The following is a 6195-nucleotide window of genomic DNA, read 5'->3' as shown; positions in this document are numbered from 1 at the left end:
GCCACAAAAACAAAATCTCTCCACCTAAAGAAAGCCTGTGGCCCAGACAACATCAAAAATGAAATGCTCAAGTTCAGCAATATGGAGATGCAGGGTGCGGTACTCAAATTATTCAACATCATATTACGTTCAGGCTGTTTTCCCGATATCTGGTGCCAAGGACTAATCTCCCCCATATATAAAAGCGGAAACAAATCAGACCCAAATAACTACCGCGGCATCTGTGTCAACAGTTGTCTAGGGAAGTTATTCTGCAGTATTCTAAATAGTAGATTACTTGATTTTCTTAACAAACATAATATCCTCAGAAAAAACCAAATAGGCTTTCTTCCAAAACACCGCACCGCCGACCATATCTATACCCTTCACACCCTCATTGAAAAACATATACACCAAACAAAAAATGGGAAAATATTCGCCTGTTTCATCGACTTCAAGAAAGCCTTTGACTCTATATGGCACGAAGGGCTCTATTATAAACTTCTTCAATGTGGAATAGGGGGCAAAGTCTATAACCTTATTAAATCAATGTATCTGAAAAACAAATGCGGGGTCAAAATTGGAGACAAACGCACCGATTTCTTCACCCAGAGAAGAGGCGTCCGGCAGGGCTGCAATTTGAGCCCGACCCTGTTCAACATATACATAAATGAATTAGCAGACATGCTGGAGCAAAGCGAGTCACCAGGTCTCCGTCTCCTAGATGGAGAAGTGAAATCCCTGTTCTATGCGGACGACCTGGTTCTGCTGTCTCCCACAGAACAGGGATTACAGCAACAACTAGACCTACTCGACAAATACTGCCAAAATTGGGCTCTAACAGTAAATCTAAAGAAAACCAACATCATGATTTTTCAAAAAAGGCCCAGATGTCAGGAAAACAAATACCAGTTTACCCTCAGTGATATCACTATAGGACACACTATGAGCTACACCTACCTTGGTCTAACTATTACAGCATCAGGGAGCTTCAGCATAGCAGTGAATGCACTAAAAGAAAAAGCCCGAAGAGCCCTATATGCAATAAAAAGAAAATTCTACAACATCCAAATCCCAATCAAAATCTGGCTCAAAATATTTGACAGCATAATCCTGCCCATTGCACTGTACGGTAGTGAAGTATGGGGCCCGCTAAATCACCAAAGCTACACTAAATGGGAAAAACATACAATAGAAGCCCTACATGCAGAATTCTGCCGAAGCATCCTTCGCACCCAAAGGAAAACGCCAACAAATGCATGCAGAGCCGAACTAGGCAGATACCCACTGATAATAAACATCCAAAAACGAGCACTAAACTTCCTAAATCACCTCAAATCTAGCTACCCAGACACCCTTCATTTCAAAGCCTTACAGACCCAAGAGCTAAACCCAGAAAAGAGTCCCCTGAGTCAGCTGCTACGGAAACTAAGTACTCAGCCGGACCCTGACCAGCCCCAGACCAACACAGCCGCCCAAACACCAATCCGAGTGAACCAAATCATTAAAAAATGCAAAGAAACCTACCTGGAACATTGGAACAAAATAACCGAAAGCCAAAGCAGATTAGAATGTTACCGGGCCCTAAAAAGAGAATATAAACTGGCAGACTACCTCACGACCATCAGAGACACAAAACAGAGACAGACCCTCACCAGGTACAGACTAAGCGACCACCAACTGGAAATTGAAAAAGGCAGATACAAGAAATCCTGGCAGCCTAGAGAGAATAGAATATGCGATCAATGTCTGGCTGGCGAGGTTGAAACAGAAATGCATTTCCTCCTAAAATGTGAAAAATTCAACACATCAAGAAACATATTATTAAACAAGCTAAGCCAAACAACCCCAGATTTCAAGGAATTGGATGATCTGTCAAAATTGAGATTAGTCCTAGGAGAAGGAGACAGACCATACCTTGGGGCCAAATATGTAACAACATGTCACAACCTGAGGACTGTTTAAAATTAAGACTGTTTAAAATTAATATTGAACGTACCAAATGAAGTACAAAGACTGTTTAAAATTAATATTGTTTAAAAGTAATATTGTATGTACCCAACAAATGTCAAATCGATTGACACCTACAGAATGTTGGAAAACTGTACCTTTTTGCTATGTAAGCTTTGGCAATATGGTTCTCTGTAAACTTTCATGCCAATAAAGCATTTTAATTGGAAATTGGAAAATTGGAGAGAGAATCAGTTACAGGTGTGAGGGAGAGAGAGAGAATCAGTAACAGGTGTGAGGGAGAGAGAGAGAATCAGTTACAGGTGTGAGGGAGAGAGAGAGAATCAGTTACAGGTGTGAGGGAGAGAGAGAGAATCAGTTACAGGTATGAGGGAGAGAGATTGAATCAGTTACAGGTGTGAGGGAGGGAGAGAGAATCAGTTACAGGTGTGAGGGAGAGAGAGAGAATCAGTTACAGGTGTGAGGGAGAGAGAGAGAATCAGTTACAGGTGTGAGGGAGAGAGAGAGAATCAGTTACAGGTGTGAGAGAGAGAGAATCAATTACAGGTGTGAGGGAGAGAGAGAGAATCAGTTACAGGTGTGAGGGAGAGAGAGAATCAGTTACAGGTGTGAGGGAGAGAAAGAGAATCAGTTACAGGTGTGAGGGAGAGAGAGAGAATCAGTTATAGGTGTGAGGGAGAGAGAGAGAATCAGTTACAGATGTGAGGGAGAGAGAGAGAATCAGTTACAGGTGTGAGGGAGAGAGAGAGAATCAGTTACAGGTGTGAGGGAGAGAGAGAGAATCAGTTACAGGTGTGAGAGAGAGAGAATCAATTACAGGTGTGAGGGAGAGAGAGAGAATCAGTTACAGGTGTGAGGGAGAGAGAGAATCAGTTACAGGTGTGAGGGAGAGAAAGAGAATCAGTTACAGGTGTGAGGGAGAGAGAGAGAATCAGTTATAGGTGTGAGGGTGAGAGAGAGAATCATTTAAAGGTGTGAGGGAGAGAGAGAATCAGTTAAAGGTGTGAGGGAGAGAGAGCGAATCAGTTACAGGTGCGAGGGTGAGAGAGAGAATCAGTTACAGGTGTGAGGGAGAGAGAGAATCAGTTACAGGTGTGAGGTAGAGAGAGAGAATCAGTTAGAGGTGTGAGGGAGAGAGAGAGAATCAGTTACAGGTGTGAGGGAGAGACAGAGAATCAGTTACAGGTGCGAGAGAGAGAGAGAATCAGTTACAGGTGTGAGGGAGAGAGAGAGAATCAGTTACAGGTGCGAGGGAGAGAGAGAATCAGTTACAGGTGTGAGGGAGAGAGAGAGAATCAGTTACAGGTGTGAGGGAGAGAGAGAGAATCAGTTATAGGTGTGAGGGAGAGAGAGAGAATCAGATACAGGTGTGAGGGAGAGAGAGAGAATCAGTTACAGGTGTGAGGGAGAGAAAGAGAATCAGTTACAGGTGTGAGGGAGAGAGAGAGAATCAGTTATAGGTGTGAGGGAGAGAGAGAGAATCAGTTACAGGTGTGAGAGAGAGAGAGAGAATCAGTTACAGGTGTGAGGGAGAGAGAGAGAATCAGTTACAGGTTTGAGGGAGAGAGAGAGAATCAGTTACAGGTGTGAGGGAGAGAGAGAGAATCAGTTACAGGTGTGAGGGAGAGAGAGAGAATCAGTTACAGGTGTGAGGGAGAGAGAGAGAATCAGCTACAGGTGTGAGAGAGAGAGAGAATCAGTTACAGGTTTGAGGGAGAGACAGAGAATCAGTTACAGGTGTGAGGGAGAGAGAGAGAATCAGTTATAGGTGTGAGGGAGAGAGAGAATCAGTTACAGGTGTGAGGGAGAGAGAGAGAATCAGTTACAGGTGTGAGGGAGAGAGAGAGAGAATCAGTTACGGGTGTGAGGGAGAGAGAGAGAATCAGTTACAGGTGTCAGGGAGAGAGAGAATCAGTTACAGGTGTGAGGGAGAGAGAGAGAAACACTTACAGGTGTGAGGGAGAGAGAGAGAATCAGTTACAGGTGTGAGAGAGAGAGAGAATCAGTTACAGGTGTGAGGGAGAGAGAGAGAATCAGTTACAGTTGTGAGGGAGAGAGAGAGAGAATCAGTTACAGGTGTGAGGGAGAGAGAGAATCAGTTACAGGTGTGAGGGAGAGAGAGAGAATCAGTTACAGGTGTGAGGGAGAGAGAGAGAATCAGTTACAGGTGTGAGGGAGAGAGAGAGAATCAGTTACAGGTGTGAGAGAGAGAGAGAATCAGTTACTGAAGTAGAAAGACTGTTTAAAATTAATATTGTTTAAAAGTAATGTTGTATATACCCAACAAATGTCAAATCGATTGACACCTACAGAATGTTGGAAAACTGTACCTTTTTGCAATGTAAGCTTTGGCAATATGGTTCTCTGTAAACTTTCATGCCAATAAAGCATTTGAACTGAACTGAACTGAACTGAACTGAATCAGTTACAGGTGCGAGGGAGAGAGAGAGAATCAGTTACAGGTGTGAGGGAGAGCGAGAGAATCAGTTACAGGTGTGAGGGAGAGAGAGGGAATCAGTTGCAGGTGTGAGGGAGAGAGAGAGAATCAGTTACAGGTGTGAGGGAGAGAGAGAGAATCAGTTACAGGTGTGAGGGAGAGAGAGAGAATCAGTTACAGGTGTGAGGGAGACAGAGAGAATCAGTTACAGGTGTGAGGGAGAGAGAGAGAAATGCTAAAGTTCAGCAATATGGAGATGCAGGGTGCGATACTCAAACTATTCAACATCATATTACGCTCAGGCTGTTTTCCCGATATCTGGTGCCAAGGACTAATCTCCCCCATATATAAAAGTGGAAACAAATCAGACCCAAATAACTACCGCGGCATCTGTGTCAACAGTTGTCTAGGGAAGTTGTTCTGCAGTATTCTAAATAGTAGATTACTTGATTTTCTTAACAAACATAATATCCTCAGAAAAAATCAAATAGGCTTTCTTCCAAAACACCGCACCGCCGACCATATCTATACCCTTCACACCCTCATTGAAAAACATAAACACCAAACAAAAAATGGGAAAATATTCGCCTGTTTCATCGACTTCAAGAAAGCCTTTGACTCTATATGGCACGAAGGGCTCTATTATAAACTTCTTCAGTGTGGAATAGGGGGCAAAGTCTATGACCTTATTAAATCAATGTATCTGAAAAACAAATGCGGGGTCAAAATTGGAGACAAACGCACCGATTTCTTCACCCAGAGAAGAGGCGTCCGGCAGGGCTGCAATTTGAGCCCGACCCTGTTCAACATATACATAAATGAATTAGCAGACATGCTGGAGCAAAGCGAGTCACCAGGTCTCCGTCTCCTGGATGGAGAAGTGAAGTCCCTGTTCTATGCGGACGACCTGGTTCTGCTGTCTCCCACAGAACAGGGATTACAGCAACAACTAGACCTACTCAACAAATACTGCCAAAATTGGGCTCTAACAGTAAATCTAAAGAAAACCAACATCATGATTTTTCAGAAAAGACCCAGATGTCAGGAAAACAAATACCAGTTTACCCTCAGTGATACCACTATAGGACACACTATGAGCTACACCTACCTTGGTCTAACTATTACAGCATCAGGGAGCTTCAGCATAGCAGTGAATGCACTAAAAGAAAAAGCCCGAAGAGCCCTATATGCAATAAAAAGAAAATTCTACAACATCCAAATCCCAATCAAAATCTGGCTCAAAATTTTTGACAGCATAATCCTGCCCATTGCACTGTACGGTAGTGAAGTATGGGGCCCGCTAAATCACCAAAGCTACACTAAATGGGAAAAACACACAATAGAAGCCCTACATGCAGAATTCTGCCGAAGCATCCTTCGCACCCAAAGAAAAACGCCAACAAATGCATGCAGAGCCGAACTAGGCAGATACCCACTGATAATAAACATCCAAAAACGAGCACTAAACTTCCTAAATCACCTCAAATCTAGCTCCCCAGACACCCTTCATTTCAAAGCCTTTCAGACCCAAGAGCTAAACCCAGAAAAGAGTCCCCTGAGTCAGCTGCTACTGAAACTAAGTACTCAGCCGGACCCTGACCAGCCCCAGACCAACACAGCCGTCCAAACACCAATCCAAGTGAACCATAGATACATAGATACATAGAAGATAGGAGCAGGAGTAGGCCATTCGGCCCTTCGTGCCTGCTCCGCCATTTAATGAGATCATGGCTGATCCTTTAATTCAGTATCCCGTCCCCGCCTTCTCTCCGTAACCCTTAACCCCTTTTGCCCGTAGAAATATATCT

This window comes from Somniosus microcephalus, chromosome 12, assembly GCF_052327205.1.
Source record: "Somniosus microcephalus isolate GS21.2 chromosome 12, FLI_Smic_1.0, whole genome shotgun sequence".
Taxonomy (NCBI): domain Eukaryota; kingdom Metazoa; phylum Chordata; class Chondrichthyes; order Squaliformes; family Somniosidae; genus Somniosus; species Somniosus microcephalus.
This window is presented reverse-complemented; position numbering follows the sequence as displayed.